The sequence below is a fragment of the Bos indicus genome, chromosome 3 (assembly GCF_029378745.1).
Source record: "Bos indicus isolate NIAB-ARS_2022 breed Sahiwal x Tharparkar chromosome 3, NIAB-ARS_B.indTharparkar_mat_pri_1.0, whole genome shotgun sequence".
Classification (NCBI taxonomy): Eukaryota; Metazoa; Chordata; class Mammalia; order Artiodactyla; family Bovidae; genus Bos; species Bos indicus.
In genome coordinates, this window is record NC_091762.1 from 46,858,557 (window position 1) to 46,878,332 (window position 19,776).

The 19,776-nt window shown below is 38.8% G+C and overlaps 1 long non-coding RNA gene across 1 annotated transcript in view; it reads right to left on the reverse strand.

Annotated features, from left to right (window-relative positions):
- Positions 1–5,880: 5,880 nt before the first annotated feature.
- The window catches only part of LOC109557054 (uncharacterized), a 76,778-nt gene continuing 62,882 nt past the window's right edge, over positions 5,881–19,776 (reverse strand). Inside the window, exon 3 of the long non-coding RNA XR_002180471.2 lies at positions 5,881–5,993. This is a non-coding gene — a long non-coding RNA (uncharacterized lncRNA). The remainder of the gene's footprint in view (positions 5,994–19,776) is intronic.

Below are 19,776 nucleotides of genomic sequence, written 5' to 3' on the forward strand. Positions count from 1 at the left end.
TCATCACATAATGTGTTCTCATGTTTCACTATGAAAAGTAATATTCTTGCTAAGCAGTTTGTTCCACTTTAAATCTTTAGATACTCAGCCTTCTCTAAGGTCATTGTATGAATTTAGACACACCATTCTGGAAACTAAATTAGCCTGCATTTACTGGGAAGTTGAATGCAGCCAGACTAATGGTAGTGCAAGTGTAATTGGTTCTCAACATGTGTCACTGTGTATACTTCTCAAGCCCTAGAAAAGATGCATTATGGGACTAATTTTTAAATGTTAATGGATATTGGACATTTGCCAGACACCCAGCTGTACACAAAACACTGAGATGGTAAATAGCTCTTGATCTGTTTAGAAACAAATGATGATGGTTTTTAGGATTCCGCAGGACTGACGGCATGGCAACCGGCTCAAACTCAGAGACTGACCCCATTAATGGCATTGAGGGGAAATGGTCTGATTTTTACCATCAAAATTAAGGAGCAAGGGCATTGTGTTAAGGCTCAAATTATTTTTGATTAATATTAAGGAAAGTCTAGTCCCTCACACCTATTAACCTTACCTGTGTCAGCACAGCTCTTTGACAAGTGTTTTGCGTTTGTTTGTCTGTTTTCTATGGGATCAGGTCAAAATGAAAATATCTTCCTCAATTAGCTTGGGTGTCAGAACTGCACCTGGCATGACCCGCTCACCTGTGCTTGCAAAGATAGCCTCGCTCTCCCACCAGGCAGCAGCCTCAGGGTTGACAGAAAGGCAACAGGTTTCCTATCACTTGATCTGTTGCTGTTATCATTTTAATTGAAAGTCAACGAATGGAGCATTTTCTGTACATTCTTCCTCCAAAAGGTCTTACTAATTGTGTGCACTTGGCCAGTCAAGCCTACTAGCAATGACTGTTTGTTTTTTTTTTTTTTTTTTTTTAGTGTTGGTGATGAGCTGCTTTTGATTAAAAAGCATTAGGAGAAAGTGTCATTTTTAGCATAAACATGGGAGAGAGATGGAGGCAGGGCACTGCAGCCTACTGTTCCTCTGGAAAGAGACCCACAGGGTGGTGTATTCAGCATCTAAAATGCCATCTGAGGCTATCAGCACGGTTTAAATATTTCATCAGCCAAGGAGAATATGAACATGAGTCTGACATCGCTTCTGGAGATGTGTGAGAAGCACCAGGGGAGCTCTGGTTTGTTGGCAGCTCAACAACTAGCAATTTGTATAGGGTGAAAGCAAGAGAAAAAGACAAGAGAGAGAAAGTGCTGCTATTTGAATCCAGTAATCATGGAATAAGAAATTTTGAATTTTCAGGACTAAGCAATGGTACTGACCTTTTAAGAAATAATTGGCAGCACTCACTTAGGATGTGGTTTCACTTTTGATAACTTTATGGAGGGACCTTCTATGTAACCAGGCTTCTTTCTTACCTCTTAGGTTGTTTTGTACATCTTAGCAGTAAGGATGTTCAAGCTGCAGCTTTGGTCTACTTTCTTCAGGGGCAACTTGTAACAACATACTGGTATGTGAAAGACACAGATTTAAACCTGGCTCTGCCACTGAACCAAAAATAGTGATTTGAAGCAAATTACAATCTCTCTAAACTGTTTCTTTAATTCAAAAGAGAATTATGATTAAGGTATATAAATGGGACTAGGGCACAACAGGTACTCAGTAAGTACCAATAAGTAAAATTTTTATTATGTCACATAACAAATGACCTGGTGGCTCAGATGGTAAAGAATTCACCTGCAATGGAGGAGACATGGGTTCAGTTCCTGGGTCAGGAAGATCCCCTGGAGGAGGGTATGGCAACCCACTCCAGTATTCTTGCCTGGAGAATACCATGGACAGAGGAGGCTGGCGCACTACAGGCCATGGGGTTGCAAAGAGTTGGACATGACTGAGTGGCTAACATTTTCATTTTCTTTCATAACAAATTTTAATAAAATTTTGAAATTTTTAGGGTTAGCATTATTGTATCGCAGAAACCAACACAACATTGTAAAGCAATTATCTTCCAATTAAAAAACAGATTAAAAAATTTTAAAAACATGCTAAAATTTTTTTGAAATTTTAAATATTTTTCCTTATTATAAATTTCAAGAATATATTGATGAGTGATACCCTTCTTTTATTGTATGTTTCTTTTAAAATTTGTCCTTTTTGAAAAAAGTTCATTGAGAGATGAAGAGTAGCAACTGATTGGTGAATTTCTCTCAGATCTTTCCTTCTTCTGCATCTTACTGCTGCATGTTTAGGAGTGAGAACCTAGGACAAAGGACACAGAAAACACTAAAGAAAAAAAAAAAAAAAAAAAAGGCAGGCGCTATCTTTCAGAAAACCCAGTTTCCCCAATCATCAAAGAATGTCTGATTTCCATACATGCTAAAAGGGAATTAAAAGGCTCAAAAGGAGTTTGAAATGGACCCTCTCTTTTCCCTTGAACCAAAGCCATAATTTGGTGTGTCCCATAATCTGGTTGGAAAAGTTGAAAGCACAGATTCAAATATTACTTCTTTTTTTAACAACTTTATTGAACTATAATTCATGTTCAATTACAATTTAATCATTTAAAGTATACAATTTTAGCATATTCACAGATATGTGCAGATGTCATTGCCATCAATTTTAGAGCCCTTTCATCACCTTAGAAAGAAACTGCATACCCTTTAACTTTCATTCCCCTAGACCCCTAACCTCTTCACCAGCTCTAGACCATCACTAATGTATTGTTTCCTCTATAGATTTTCCTATCCTGTACTTTCATATGAACAGAATCATACAATATGTGTTTTTTTGTGATTGGCTCATTTCACTTAGCATAATCTTTTCAAGGTTTGTTCATGTTGTAACATGTATCTGTACTTCATCCTTTTTATGGCCAATAATATTCCATTGACTATCTGATCGTCAGCTGATGGACATTTGGATTGTTTCCCTCTTTTCTCTATTATGAATAATGTTACTGTAAATATTCATATACGACTTCTTGTATGCATATATATTTTCATTTCTCTTGTGTATATACCTAAGTGGAATTGTTGGGTCATATGATAAATGTATGTTTAGTCATTTGAGTAACTGCCGAACTGTTTTCCAAAACAACTAAACAATTCATATTCCTTCCAGCAGTATAGTAAGGTTCTACAAAGACAGGTGAAGTAAAACTCTAATTGCTAGAAAGTTCTTCCTTCTATTGAGTAAGATCTGCCTCTCTGATCCTCCCCTTTGGTCCCAGTCATGCTCTACACAGCAACACCAAGTAGGAATATGAGCTCCTCTCTCTTCTAAAACTCAGTCCCTCTACTATGCATAGTTATCAAATCTCACTTTCCTTTCCCGGAGGTTTCTCTTCTTCTTATGGATAAATTCTTGAAGGTCCCTAAATACTCTTCATATACCCATATCAACTAAAAAAAAAGCACAACCTAAAAGTTGAGAATTATTTTTGTTTTTTCAGGGTACTTAGCTGAGGAAGTATAGAGTTGTATATACAGAGGCATTAGGTTATGAAAGTAACTTTTGAAGCTTCTGCAATCAGAGAAATGGGCTTAAGCCCAGAAGGCAGCCTCTCAGACAGCTCTGAGGGACAGCTCTGAAGAGGTAAAGGAGGGGCCAGGATGTGTAAGGAGTTTTTACAACAAATAATCAGGTAGTCGGAGCATTAAAATAGCACTGTCAATTAAAGAAAACCAGACATTGCAGGTTAATGGATTTAGAGCTTTTCTCACTTCCTATCTCACACGCTAGTAAAGTAATGCTTAAAATTCTCCAAGCCAGGCTTCAGCAATATGTGAACCGTGAACTTCCTGAATTCAAGCTGGTTTTAGAAAAGGCAGAGGAACCAGATCAAATTGCCAACATCCCCTGGATCATGAAAAAAGCGATAGAGTTCCAGAAAAACATCTATTTCTGCTTTATTGACATGCCAAAGCCTTTGACTGTGTGGATCACAATAAACTGTGGAAAATTCTGAAAGAGATGGGAATACCAGACCACCTGATCTGCCTCTTGAGAAGTTTTTATGCAGGTCAAGAAGCAACAGTTAGAACTGGACATGGAACAACAGACTGGTTCCAGATAGGAAAAGGAGTACGTCAAGGCTGTATGTTGTCACCCTGTTTATTTAACTTATATGCAGAGTACATCATGAGAAATGCTGGACTGGAAGAAACACAAGCTGGAATCAAGATTGCCGGGAGAAATATCAATCACCTCAGATATGCAGATGACACCACCCTTATGGCAGTAAGTGAAGAGGAACTAAAAAGCCTCTTGATGAAAGTGAAAGAGGAGAGTGAAAAAGTTGGCTTAAAGCTCAACATTCAAAAAAAGAAGATCATGGCATCGGGTCCCATCACTTCATGGCAAATAGATGGGGAAACAGTGGAAACACTGTCAGACTTTATTTTTCTGGGCTCCAAAATCACTGCAGATGGTGACTGCAGCCATGAAATTAAAAGACACTTACTCCTTGGAAGGAAAGTTATGACCAACCTAGATAGCATATCAAAAGCAGAGACATTACTTTGCCAACAAAGGTTCGTCTAGTCAAGGCTATGGTTTTTCCTGTGGTCGTGTATGGATGTGAGAGTTGGACTGTGAAGAAGGCTGAGTGCCGAAGAATTGATGCTTTTGAACTGTGGTGTTGGAGAAGACTCTTGAGAGTCCCTTGGACTGCAAGGAGATCCAACCAGTCCATTCTGAAGGAGATCAGCCCTGGGATTTCTTTGGAAGGAATGATGCTAAAGCTGAAACTCCAGTACTTTGGCCACCTCATGCGAAGAGTTGACTCATTGGAAAAGACTCTGATGCTGGGAGGGATTGGGGGCAGGAGGAGAAGGGGACGACAGAGGATGAGATAGCTGTATGGCATCACTGACTCGATGGACATGAGTCTGAGTGAACTCTGGGAGTTGGTGATGGACAGGGAGGCCTGGTGTGCTGCAGTTCATGGGGTCGCAAAGAGTCGGACATGACTGAATGACTGATCTGATCTGATCTGATGTATGGGAAGATGCAAGAGTCTGCAGTCATTAAAATCACTCCTTTGATATTCACCTTAGCTGTCTAGGACCAGTATCCTGCTTTTCTCCATCCTGAATCCCCTCAGGGAGCACAGTTGGGGGTGGCTGCAGTGGCTGATGACTTGATGGCCCCATCTTTTTTGACTGATAAATTGCAGGTGACATTTTTCATCCACATCTGTTTCCTTTTTCTTATTTTACTTTCCAGAATACAAGCTTCCTTAGGATAGAGACTTTATCTACCTTATTTAACAATTCTCCATTTTGTACCCAGCACTAAGAAAAAAAAAAAAGATGGCCTGAAGAGTGCAATAAATATTTGTTGAATAAATACATTGAATAATTAAATCCCAGTTGCTCTCCGAGAGATGTACTGTTTGTATCCAGAACTGTATAATGTAGCGCAGGGGAGGTTGACTGGTGTTGAGTACGATGAGCTCATTTCTCCGATTGCAGAAGCTTCAAAAACTAATTTCATAACCTAATGCCTCTGTATATACAACTCTACAAACTAGAAGTGAGAGACTTCTTTGCTCTGAAGTGCTCTAAGAAAATCGTAGCAAGAGAGTTTTGTACATAAGCATACAGACTGATAACAACCAGACTGATACGAAACCCTTCATCATTTATGTTACAAGTATCATGCAAACTTTTCCAAGTATACTGTGGTTACTAAAAATAAACAGCCCTCTGTTTTAAAGAATTTTAGGAGATTCTAATGTCCAGATATCTAGCTACTAAACAACATGGGAGCTAAGGCAATTGACATCTCAAGTCAGTCTCTGAAATGGACATTGTGAGGAAAGCTTATATGGGAAGGAGAAAGTGACAATATTTTATAATTCCACTCAAGTTTTACCTCTATAAATATAGCAGTAGGCAATGAGTACAAAGCTTTCAAAATGCCTTCTGAGTTGTAATCCTTTATTGGTGAGTTGAATTCTCTCTTTAAACTTCAAGGACTAGTGGGAATGAGCTCTGCAAGAGAAATGTGGGATGTATTAATAAGAAGTTCAGATCAGAGAAAAAGAAAGTAAAATAAAAGCCTAATCTTGCCAACTCTGAAAACTGGTAGGAAGAAGCAAAACACAAGAAGAGACGTGTGTACTTCCACATCCGTATAATCCTCCTCCCCTGTCCCACCCATCCTGGGGCCACAGCCCAAGAGGGGATGATAATTAAAAACTTAGTTACAGGGGAACTTAGAAACCCTGCTACTAGTGCTTGCCCATTTTGACAGGCTCCAGATCTCTAGGACATTACTAGACTTTGGGACCAAGCCAAGTCCCCATAGTGCAGGAGCAACAGTCCTGGGAAGAGGCCAGACAGATGAACTAGAGGCTGAAATGAGACTGTTTAAAGCAGAGGAGACTGATATCTTGTTAATTGGCAACTCAAAGCATCCAAGAGAGAGGGGACTCATAAAGAAGACTCAGATCAATCACAGAGTATAAAGACACTACATTTTCCCAGCGCGGTTGTGTATGGCTTGAGTAAATGTGTGACCCCACTATTAATCTATGTAAGGTATGGTGGATCGGAAAATCGTGTCAGAGGAGGGAGAAATCAGCCAGTCACTTCAACTGTCACGTTTTACTTGGAGACTAGAGTCCTGGGAGTTCTCCCTAAACTGTAGTGTGCTACTCGGCATCTTGGTGCTGAGGTCTTTGTCCCTGTGACAGTATTAATCCAACAGGTCAGATCAATGCCCAGATCTGCCGAGATCCCAAATGTCAACTGGACGGGTGAGGAAGAAGCATTCTGGGACAGGGCAGTACAAACTGAAGCTGGGGAGCCTTCTGTGAAGCCAGCGGGGCTTTGCGGCTGTGTGCCTCCAGTAACGCTTTGCACTTCTCCACTCTTACCTGATCCTCAAATGTGGCTTTCAGAAATGCTTCTGAAATGCTTCTGAAGCCACACTTCTCCACCCTTACCTGATCCTCAAATGTGGCTTTCAGAAATGCTTCTGAAATGCTTCTGAAGACACACTCATAGTTTGGTGTTAAGTTTGTGCCCGCAATTTTGAAGGAGAGGGTACTCAGATTTCTGGCTAGACAGTTTTCATCATTCTTTCCAGTATTTACAAGACTGTGTGTGTTGGTACTGATTAAATAGCCACTGGACTGAGTCTAAGAGAAAAGCATGTATTATAACTCTTTGTTTTGGAAAAATAATTTCCACTATCAGTTCATTTCCATCAATTTCATTCATTCATTTAAGCCACCTCATCCAGATGATTTCCCATGTACTACTGAAGCAGAAATGGGAGTGACTTCAAATCTCTACTAGTCCTTCATATTCCTGCACTAATAGGTGGGGCCTGAGGGCTGTGGACTTAACTCCATTGTCATAGCTCTTGCTTGGGATTCACGAGTTTATTGTGTTACTAAGCTGTATGGAAAGAGGAACAAACCAGTATTCACCCCTCAAGCTGCCTGTAGCCATTATGTGAAGTGGTGTCTCACCCAGTTGTATGTTGTACAAAGTTGCCCACAGGAAAACAGGCAAAGATTTTCTGTATGCTACTAGATTTGGTGAATATTCTCAATCCAGAAAAGAAAAGGGCAAGGGGGATGCACGAAAGAATGAAGTACATGATCCCGTTTCTTGACAGATTGATACCCAAAGCAGGTTTCATAGATGTACTAACTTTAACAAATCCATCTTTGACAATTTTTTATTTACTGAACTCATTGCAGCCTCCTTTTAATGTAATGAGATTTCATAATGAAGTCCAAATACAATCTGGTAGAGGAAGACGGCATGTAACACTGATTCTAATAAGCTTGCCTAAAATCAATAATGTTGTTAGGTTCCCTGAAACTCGCCTGCATTGGCTCAGAGAACCATGTTCTGCCTAGACCACAGTATTAGCAGTTTAATGTTATACTGGGTAGATTTCCTCCATAGGAGGGAAGAGATAGAAATTTAAAGAAATTAAGAAATGTTATTAAATGTGTCTTTAGGTTTTAAATGACCACAAATTTGTTTGCTTCTTTTAATCAGTTTTTGGTTTCTGTGAAAATAGTCTGATAGCATCATGTTATACTTCTTCACCATTTATTTCGTTTTCTCCTCTATTGCTTTCAAGGTATCACATGAGTAGGTGACTGCTTATAAGTATATTTTGAGGAGGATACCCAAGAGAACCCTGAATCAAGAAACCACTGTTGATGTCTCTTAACTAAGCAATAGAGACATTCTTTAGACATTAAGACATTGCCTGTTAATAATACAAACACCCATGTCAGAATTAGTGGGATTTAAAACAGAACTGTTTAGTTTCTTTCAATTCAAGTGTGGTTAACCTGCAATATTGTGTCAGTTCCAGGTGTACAGCATAGTGATTCAATCAGATCAGAACAGTCGCTCAGTCGTGGCCGACTCTTTGTGACCTCATGAATCTCAGCACGCCAGGCCTCCCTGTCCATCACCAACTCCCGGAGTTCACCCGAACTCACGTCCATCGAGTCAGTGATGCCATCCAGCCATCTCATCCTCTGTCGTCCCCTTCTCCTCCTGCCCCCAATCCCTCCCAGCATCAGAGTCTTTTCCAGTGAGTCAACTCTTCGCATGAGGTGGCCAACATACTGGAGTTTCGGCTTCAGCATCATTCCTTCCAAAGAAATCCCAGGGCTGATCTCCTTCACAATGGACTGGTTGGATCTCCTTGTAGTCCAAGGGACTCTCAAGAGTCTTCTCCAACACCACAGTTCAAAAACATCAATTCTTCAGCGCTCAGCCTTCTTCACAGTCCAACTCTCACATCCATACATGACCACAGGAAAAACCATAGCCTTGACTAGACGAACCTTTGTTGGCAAAGTCATGTCTCTGCTTTTGAATATGCTGTCTAGGTTGGTCATAACTTTCCTTCCAAGGAGTAAGTGTCTTTTAATTTCATGGCTACAGTCACCATCTGCAGTGATTTTGGAGCCCAGAAAAATAAAAGTCTGCCACTGTTTCCACTGTTTCCCCATCTATTTCCCATGAAGTGATGGGACCGGATGCCATGATCTTCAATACTTTTGCTGATTAAACTCCATTGTAGGTTGTTATAAGGTGATGGCTATAATTCCCTGTGCTACACAGTATATTCCTGGTGTTTATCTTACGTATAGTAGCTTGTACCTGTTAATCCCATACCCCTAATTTGTCCCTCCCCACCTCCCTTGGCTCATGGTAACTAGTTCGCTTCCTACATCTGTAAGTCTGTCTCTGTTTTGTGTAATTTTTTAGATTCCACATATAAGTGATGAAATATCTGTCTTTCTCTGGCTTATTGCACTTAGCATAGTATTCTCTAGGTCCATCCACATTGCTGCAGTGGCAGTATTTCATTTCATTGAGTAATATTCCATTGTATATCAATACCACATCTTCTTAATTCAATTGTCTGTTTATAGGCACTTGGGTCACTTCCACGCCTTGGCTATTGTAAATAGTGTTTTATGTACACTGGAGTGCATGTATCTTTTCGATTTAGTACTTTCATTTTTCTCAGATATACACCCAAGAGTGGAATTGCTGGATCACATAATATGGAGCTATAAAGTTTTGGTTGTAGAAAGTCAACAGAGAGGAAAAAGACACTGATGCTGGGAAAGATGGAGGTCAAGGGGAGTAGTGGGTGACAGAGGATGACGTAGTGAGATAGCATCACCAACTCAATGGACCTGCAACCTTTGCCTCTTAGTTAAATCTTCCTAAATAAAAGCATCCTCCTTTGGGCCTCAGGCTGACTCTCTGAATCCTTGTCCCACTGCACAGAGTTCACAGCCCTAAGCAATTGGCCCAGTTTTCTAGCCCTGAGGTTTGCCTCTAAGGTCTATTCAGTTCCAATCCCTCCAGGTGGTGCAACTACAGATATCTGAGAAAACTCATGTTCATAAAATTTGAGTAGAGCTTCTCCATCAGAGATATTACTCTTACTCCCCTGTGGCCGGTTCACCTGTCACAGGCCAGCTCACATCTTATGTCTGTTTATGTACCGAGCCTCCCAAGGAGCTTAATTATTTGATTCATATATAACACCTTAAAACCATTAGCCAACACTTTACATGTACTTCACATTTCTGCAAATATACTGTAAGCTCCTTGACAAAAAGCACCTTTTACAAATTTTAGAGCAGGTAGGATGGAGTCCTAGTGGGGGTACTCAAAAGGTATTGTAGATTGATTGGCTGATTAATTACAGAGATTGGGCCTACCATCCTAGAGCTGCAGAATGAGTTCACTGAGTCTGATTATCTCCATCTATGTTAATATTAGCACAAATTAAACACATGAGAAAAGATATCTGGGTCCTGGACATTTCTCACAGTTGAGTCTGGTTCAAATTCAATTAAACTTATCACAGAGAAATGCCAGAGAGTGAGAGCAAAGCCAAATAGCCCAAGGGAACTTGGTTTTAATTTCATTTTTAAACCTAAAATCAAATCAACTGATGCTGAGTGCCTACTGTGTACAAAGAAGTTACACAAATAAACAGAAATCTGAGAGGGCTGTCTTCTCTTAAACCAAAGCCCTTCCAGAGCAGACTTAGAACAACGGGCACTATGTTCCACGTAGGCTCCTAGATCCTGGAATAAATTATTTAACTCTCTGAGTGCAAGGTTTTTATTTCTGTTTTTGTTTTATGATGTCTTTGAACCTGAGAGGCAGGAGCAAATGCAGCCATTCTACTTCCCTATGGAACTTGGGAATTAAGCTACCACTGAGCTCAGAGGTAAAACAGTACAATTCAATGCAGCAGACTTGGCTATCTTTAAGAAACTGTGTTTGGACTATGTGTTGTTTGACAACATGAACTGTGACTGCTGGAGCTGTGGCAGCCACTTTATGACTATGAAGATACAAGCTAAGCACAAGTCCAGTGTGCTCTGAGAACAGCAGAGCAGAAAGACCAAGGCAAACATTCAATCCTTGAGGACATCATTCTGCCCTGGAGTCACTCTACACTGAAGCTTTTGTTATGGAAGATAATACTGGGTTGGCCAAAAAGTTCATTCTGGTTCTTCCGTAAGATGTTATGGAAAAACACAAATGAACTTTTTGGCCAACCCAGTATTTTCCTTTGTGTTTAAGATATTTTGATTTGACCAATTCCTGCCTGAATGTTAGCTCAGAAAACAGAGGGGAAAAAATTCTCCTGTCTAGAGAATTTCCCCTCTTCTTTACCTAAAATATACATATATACAAATATATATATAGAATTTTTAGTGGGAGGGCTTCCCAGGTGGTGCAGTGGTGAAGAATTTGCCTACCAACACAGGAGATGAGGGTTCAATTGCTGGGTTAGGAAGATACCCTGGAGAAAGAAATGGCAACCCACTCCAGCATTCTTGCCTGGAGAATTCCATAGACAGAGGATCCAGGCAAGCTATAGTCCATGGGGTTGCAAAGAGTCAGACATGACTGAGCACATACACACACACAATTATATATTCTCAAAGGGATGGTATAAGAATCAGTGAAAGAAATATGCAAAAAAATACTATAGAAGTATTAATCATTTCCCTTATTACCTTCATTCTCCTACTACCATGCTTCCCTCCTCTGCTCTTTTCCCAGGAACACTCGTTGCCTCAGATCTGCCTGTTGTCAGAACCTCAGTGTTGGGAAAGGAGCAAAACAGTGCTTCCCTTCAAAACTGAGGTGGCAGGGGTGGAGAGAGCTAAGTGCTGTCAGTTACACTGGCTAGTGAGGAATAAGCGGGTTAGCTGCTTCCTTCACCAATTTGGAATCCTGTAGCTGTTCACCCTGTTTATGTAACAGATGCTAAAAAGAAGAGAGATGCTGGCTTTGAAAGCAGAATCCTATACAAACTCTGAAGTGAGAACGCTAATGAAAGCCAAAAATAACAAACTTCTCTTCTCTTCTCTGTGAAAAGAAAGAGGTATTAAAAATGCAGGCAACCTGAAACAATTCATTCAAAATGGCATAAATCTCCCTCTAAAGTTTTACCATATTCTAGAATGTAACTTGTGTTTTGTTGATGCGGATCATTTTAAAAGTCTTTATTGAGTTTGTTACAGCATTGTTTTATATTTTCTTTTTTTGTCTACAAGGCATGTGGGATCTTAGTTCCTTGACCAGGGATAAAAACCACATCCCTGCATTGGAATGCAAAGGCTTAACCACTAGACTGCCAAGGAAGTCCTGTAGAATGGAACTTTTTAGACACTCAACCAGGCACAACAGTGATGGAAAACAAAATGGACACTACCTATAAACTGATGATAAGAAAATATGAATATCAAAATTCAAAACTCTAATTGATCAACTAGTTGTACATTCTGTGTTTTAAGTGAAGGCCATAAAAGGTATAATTTTATAGCAAAATGTGTCATTTCAATTATGTGCAGTGTATATCACATTTTTTAAAATTATTGCACATATTCATAAGGTCTTCCCACCAACAAAAAAAAAAAAGAGAGAGAGAGAGAGAATCACAATGATCCAAAGTTAAACATATAGGTATATACAGGGATATAAAAATACATTGATTTCACTTAAAATGTCTTATAAAATTTCTTTTCAAGAAGAATACACATAGACTTGGGCTTCCCTGGTGGCTCATATGGTACAGAACCTATCTGCAATGAGGGATACCTGAGTTCAAACCCTGGGTTGGGAATATCCTCTGGAGAAGGTAATGGTAGCCCACTCCAGTATTCTTGCCTGGAGAATCCCCATGGACAGAGAAGCCTGGCGGGCTAGAGTCATGGGGTAGCAAAGAGTTGGACATGACTGAGCAACATAGACTTTGGCTCAGTCGTAAAGAAACCACCTGCCAATGCAGGAGACATGGGTTCAATCCCTCGGTCAGCAAGATCCCCTGGAGAAGGCAATGGCACCCCACTCCAGTACTCTTGCCTGGAAAATCCCATGGATGGAGGAGCCTGGTAGGCTGCAGTCCATGGGGTCGCTAAGAGTCAGACACGACTGAGCAACTTCACTTTCACTTTTCACTTTCATGCATTGGAGAAGGCAATGGCAACCCACTCCAGTGTTCTTGCCTGGAGAATTCTGACAGGCTACAGTCCGTGGGGTTGCAAAAGAGTCAGACACTATTTAGGGACTAAACGACCACAATACATAGACTTTAGATAACTATCATTCAGTAATAATGTGTTTAGGTTGCTAAAGCACAGAAACAGTGTAAGGAACTCTTTCTTGCCAGGTGTTTGAAGATATTTGTTTTTTTTTTTTTTTTTAATAGGTAAATAAAGCTCTATTGCTTCTTCCTTTTACACATCTGGTCCAGGATGATGAAAAGGGCCAAATTGCTTTAGTTAAACTTCGCAAATTATGTTTTGGTAAAATGTTGGAAATATCTGTCACTCTTCAGGGAATTCTTCAGTAACACTCAGCAGGCTGCCAAATTAATGCAATGTTTAAATATATAATACGGTAGTTACATAAACAACATTAATGTCTAAACATGTAAGGAGAGGACTAATTAAAATTTCTAGAGTCTGTCTGTGAAAACAAGATTTGTCAAACCTTGACTGTGTTCCCTCACTGAAAAGTTCCTACTGGGAAAGCAGAGCCATGATTCTTAAAAGTTCTAAAAGTACCATTGCTCTCCACTCAAAGATTTGCAGTGTTTAGAATTGTTGCCCTTTTTCTTTGGAATCCTGCTTAAATGAATAGAATTGTTAGTTTGAGAAAAAGTCAAGAAAGTCCCTTTTATTTAGAAGCGTGAAAACATCTGTGTGTATTTCTTTTAATAGCCCAGTTCTTGACACTGAGAGAGTATTCTGAACCAGGTATTGATATTTTAATTGAAGCTATAGAAGCTGGAAATGTCTAATGGGATAAATAAAAGATATGTCATGATAACAAGAACAAAAATAATAACTAGTTCTTCTCATTACTGCGGCTTGCGATGTATTGAAAATATGGTTATTCATCATGGGAAACACCACAATGTGTACTGGTGTGCACTAGTTACTAGTGCCCTCTGCTGGACCGAATGAGCATTTCAAGCACCACGAGGGAATATGGCTGAGCTAGTTAAAGATGCTCCATTTCAGATACTGCTGTTGTAGAACACACAATGCACAGCATCACCCCCAAAAGAAAATATCTTTCCAAACTGAAAATACAAAGACTCATCCTTACTATGTGATTCTGTTAGGGATAATGGTTTGCTATTAGCTTAGTCTCTGATGAATTCCTTCTTTACTGATCTTTCCTGCTTTCTTTCTGCTCTTAAATAAACGATGTAATTAAATTCTTCACACATTTATTCCATGGTGACCCCTCCCTCTCATTTTCCCCCTTTCTATCTTAGACTTATTACCTAAAATATTTCTTTTAAAAATCAAGTATTTCATATTCGTTTTAGTTGTAAAATGCATTAATATAGTGTCATTTCAAAAGTAGACAGTAGCCATGACATTGCTCACCTCAAAAGGCTCCAGTTTATCATAAATGATCAGTAGCAGAGAGTGGGAAAATCAAAGTCAGAGAAACATGAAAGACCTCCTCTGGTGTCCAATCCTTTAAGGCCAGTTTGGACCAGCAGTCCAGCAGTAGGAAACCCAGCATGGAGGTGTGCTGGGGCTCGTGTGAACAGTTCACCGTATTCACACCCCCTGAGTTGGACTGCTGAATAGAAAGTTCAAACATATTTCCTCAACTCAAAGCAACACTAACCTGCAAACATAAATTGGCCCATTTGGGCTTCAAACTTGACCCAAATGGACAAAAAGGGGTTCGCAAACTTCAGGGAACCTGATTCAACCTTTTAGTTTGTTAAGAAACCCAGAAGAGAGGGTCTTTATAGTGATCAAAGTCCTGAACATTACCTCGCCAATGGAAGTGCGCTGTTAATAAAAGCCATTCCCCTAGATGTCAGGGGTACCAACCCACTGTGCCTCAGAAGTTCCCGAATGTTCTTGTACGGCCCAACCTATTCGTCAGGCTCCATTTATACTCTCTCCAGTTAAACTCTGATAAGCAGAGTGCCAGTTACTTCAGTTAAACAAATAGCTCGTGCCAGAAATAAAGAAAGCCTGGTGATGTGTAGTAGAGATGAAGAAACTGAATATATGAAAAGTATCGTGTTATTAAACGATTTATAATAATAACTTTGAAAATTTACAGCAAGGACACTAAAATATTTTACTTTCGCCTTGTCCTTTTCCTGGATACACTTTAAAATGTTTGAAAAATGACCTACAGTTCTGTGATATCTGCTAAATGGCCTCATAATTGTCATCACCTTCAGTCTTGTTTGCCTTCTATAAATAGTGAACACACCTGAAGCTTCTCAGACATCACTCACATTATTCCCGGGGATTTATTTCCCCTCTACATAGGAACAAAAATTTTTAAATGTGTAGTGTGTAAGCACTTCTAATATCATTGTTCTCTTTCTTGTGCTCAAATCAGTCCTTGTCTTTTGTCATATCTGATATTGCTTTAATATGCAGAAATCAGACAAAATGTCAAAAGAAGAAGCACCAGCAGAGATTTAGTATAATGGAAATATTTCATATCTATAGTAAAAGAAAAGTTTAATTTAAAAATTGCCAGAAATGGCTCAGTGTAAAAATTAAGATGTCATGACCAAATAGGAATTTTTAGCCTCTTAGCTGTCAATAATTAATAGATTATTTACACTGGCACACTCACATTTCCCAGCTTTCAGAATTCCATTTACACTTTGATCCTTTGCTCAGCAGCAAATTTAACATCAGTGTGACCTTCTTCTGCCCAACACCATTCGCCCATCAGACAGGGAGTGAGCATCATCTGATATGTGCATTTATTAAGGCAGCAGCCTCCAAATATTGGAAAAATGACAAATACCAGTGTTTCCTATAATAAACTGGAAGAGAAACAGATTGTTCTTAAAGAAAAATCAATTAGCAAACCCTCTCCTCGATGCCTTTCTTAGGAACCAAGATGTTTGCATCTTATGGTGAAACATAGCTCTTCTAAGATTGTTTCTGATGTAAACCCTACAGAATTGATAGCAAGTTTGCAGTAGTTATTTAATGGTTGTAGTCATACGGAAGAATTGTTAATGTTAAAGATTCAGTGTCTTGCTTAATTGCATTGCAAACAATAGAGTAAAAGAATTGAAGTATCATTAACGGCATGATGCTAGAAAACCCTGAGTTGTACTGAAAATTACACATTTAATGAAGAATAGATTTAAGAAAATGAGAACTAAAAAATTATGCCCTCAAAAGCATATTATGAAAGGCCACATAAATTAATGGAGAAAAAAATCAACACAAAACCATTGAATCTTAAAACTGTGTGGTAATCAATGTGATAATATTTGGTGGTGATGCACAAGACTGTTAGTGCGGAAAATCAGTTTGAAGCTGATTTGTCCTTTGATGTTGAATCAGGTTTGCATATTTAAAGATGTTGAACTAGGCCAAAATGATGCGGAGCTCCAATATGCAGTGAAGATACAAAGAACAGTGAAAAATACACATGGTAGCTGCTATGCAAACAAGATGTCAAGTGTTATTTGTGGACTTCCTTACTAGAAAATAGTTGTGCAGATAATGTGTCAACATTTGCATTCATGATAACACTATTAATAATGAAACTGTGTGGGATGATGCTATGCTCTTGGTACCATGTTTCAGCTTGGAATGTGTGTATGTGGTGGTGGGAGGGTGTATTATACCTCTAAAACAAAAGCACCAATATTATAAACATATTGCAGGAAAAGTATTCATTGTGAATAAGCAAATACCATGCTTCCTTCCTGTGGCCTCGTTCTTGCCTATATTGATTCTGACTCACAAAAGGAACAAGGATTTGGGGCTTCGTTTAAGATTATATGAGATTGAAGTGACACCTGTACTGCTTTTGTGTCGATTCAGAAATTCTAAGCTCTTTTCAACTGTTCCCCATCACAACCTGTCAGCAGGCTAACGCTGTTTTACTTGCCTTGAAAATCTCTATAGAGAGTCTTTTTCTCAGCCTTTTTCCCAGACCGGTTTTTTATTATTATTTCTTCACTCTTTAGCATCTAACCAACAGTTAATAATAAAAATGGTAGCTAGGATGTATGGAGGGCTTTTATTTCAATGCAAGTATTTTTACATTTGTTCTTATTAAATCATGAAAACTTAGGCCTTGAAAGGAATTCAAGGAGTTCTGTCCTGTCACCCATCTAGAGGTTCGCTCTCATCTGATATGATCCTGAAAAGCTGAAAATATTTCACTTAAGAAATGAATGGTTTGTAATAAACTATCTCCAAGTCTTCCTTTATTGCAATGATTTTTAATTCTCTGAGTATTTTTATGTAAACTTCCCCAAAAGACATCTCCAAAGAGTCCTCTGAGAAGGCCTTCTGAGTAGCTCAGCAAATTGTACTACCAGAAAGGTCTTCCATTAATCTAACACTGATACCCAGTCCAGAATTACATAAATGTGCTTAATTACTATATTAGTTACAAAGTCAAGTGTGAATGTCTAAAGCATTCCATATCACAGAAATAGTTGCTTCCAAATGGATAGAAACAAGAGACGACTACCTAATCTCCTTTATCCTTATCTCCAAAGCTGTGGACTTACTTGTCCTCTCTTTGTTGTGACAATGACCCACAGAGGTCAGAAGAGCAGGGTAAGTTTTTCTAGTCTAAGCTTTTTTTTTCTCTGCTGAGAGCACATATTTTTATTCATGTGGTAGGTACTCAGAGTCTCAGCAGAAAATATTCTTCATGCATTACCCAAGCATAGCAATTTCCTTTGCAAAATTCTTTGGCAGGAAATACCACCAAATGCTAACCTAGTCCCAGAAATAACTGCATATCGGACATATATGAATCTGTCCCAGGATCCCAGGATCTGTATACATGAAAGATCCCACACAATATACCTTAACTGTGCTTGAAGAAATGGTGATACCAAGGAAATCACAAAGTATAATGAAATCTGAAGCTTAGGATAACTTTCTACTGCAAATTTCCATCCACATGCCAGTAATCTTGGTGGGAAAATTACCACTTCGTTTTTAAAAAGACATTCAACTGCTATCTTTCTGGAAGATATTCTTTGCCTTGGAGGCAGAAAGATGAATGGCTAGTAATATTCTTTCTTATTAACCTGTTTCACAACACCAAATTATCTTTTTATCAGTGATCTATGTATTATACAGGATTCTACTTTAATGCAAGAAACCCTTAGTGTTTCAAGATGACCAGAGATAAAGAGAAGAAAAATATTGCATAAAGTTGATTTATTACCAAGCAACCCTACAATATTTAGACAACTAAAATAAACCTAAGAAGCATTCCATTTGTGACATGGGCCAACAGAAAGTTAAGGAATTTCCACCAGAAGTGAATTTTCAGCTTGAGCTCTGACCTCTGAAGAAATGAGATTTGTAAAGTAAATGCTAATAGAGTCTCCTCCATGGCAGCTGAACACACTGCTATGAAAACACAGAATAACAAGCATCCTTCGACTTCTCCAGTTTAGTTTTAATTACCGCAGAACAGCCTCCTCCTGCTTTTCCAGTCTTGTGTCTGTCAACACTCCACACTAAACCTGGACTCGCCGAAGCTAATGTGTTTGCAGTATAAGTTCACTCCTGAAAGTCTTCGTTTTGTAAGGTTTTTAAAAATCTCTATTTCCACTTGGGTGAGTGTAATTCCCTCCTACCGTTTCCCATTGACTCCTGTAAATTCTGCCCAGAGAAATGGATATTGGTGTGCTTGAAACACTAAGGTCAAAAATTGCAGCCAGGAAATGACTACCTCAGGAGTCTCACATTCTTATCCTGAACAATCCAATGTTAAAATTGGTGTTTTGGGCATCCAGGAAGTTTACAGTATAAAACAGTATTTCCTTGCACTTGAAACATACTTAGGTACACACAAATACTTTTATGAGTTAGCTCCTTTCCATGAAAAGTTATTTTTTCCAAACCTGTAAACTTGCCTCCGTATTTATTTCAAACTTCCTCCATAGAGGAAGCTAATTTCTCTTTGTACCTTCTGCACAGACAGTTCTCAAAGTGTAGAATGCAGAATTTCAGGGATTCCTGAGATCTTTCAGGGCATCTGCAGGGTCAAAATTATTCTCATAATGTTACTAACACGTGATTTGCCTTTTTCATTGTCTTGATGGTTTGCATTAATGGTGCTAAAGTAATGGTGGGTAGGGCTTCTGGTGCCTTTGTGAAATCAAGGAAGCAACATCCAACTGTGCAATGTAGTTGTATTTTTCAACTGCTATGCAATTACACTTTAAACAAATGCTACTTTCATTTAAGAATGTCTTTTATGAAACAGTAAAAATTAATTTTATTAAAGCTACTCTTGAATACAGTATTTAATAAGATGAAATGGGAAGTAGATATGAAGCACTTTGGTTATACATAGACGTACAAGCTTTGTCTTAGGGAGAAGTATTTGTGGGCTCATTTGTGTTGTAAGCTGAACAAGCCACTTTGTGGAAAGCATTTTTACTTGAAAGAACAATTGACAAATCATGATTTTTTCAATGTGTATTTGGAAGACATTTTCTCAAAAACAAATGAACCTATCACTTCAAGAAAAGCAACTGACAATCTTTGCTTTGATAAAATTAAATTTCACTCAATTGAAAGTTTGGAAATCTTGTATCCATATTGATTAGTTTCACAACTTCCCAATATTTAAAGATTTTGGGGTGAGATTGGTGGTGATATTACTGAATGCAATTTTTAAATGCTGTGTGATGGAATGCATCAACATTTGGAAGGTCTTCATATCTCAGTGAACATGCATTTCC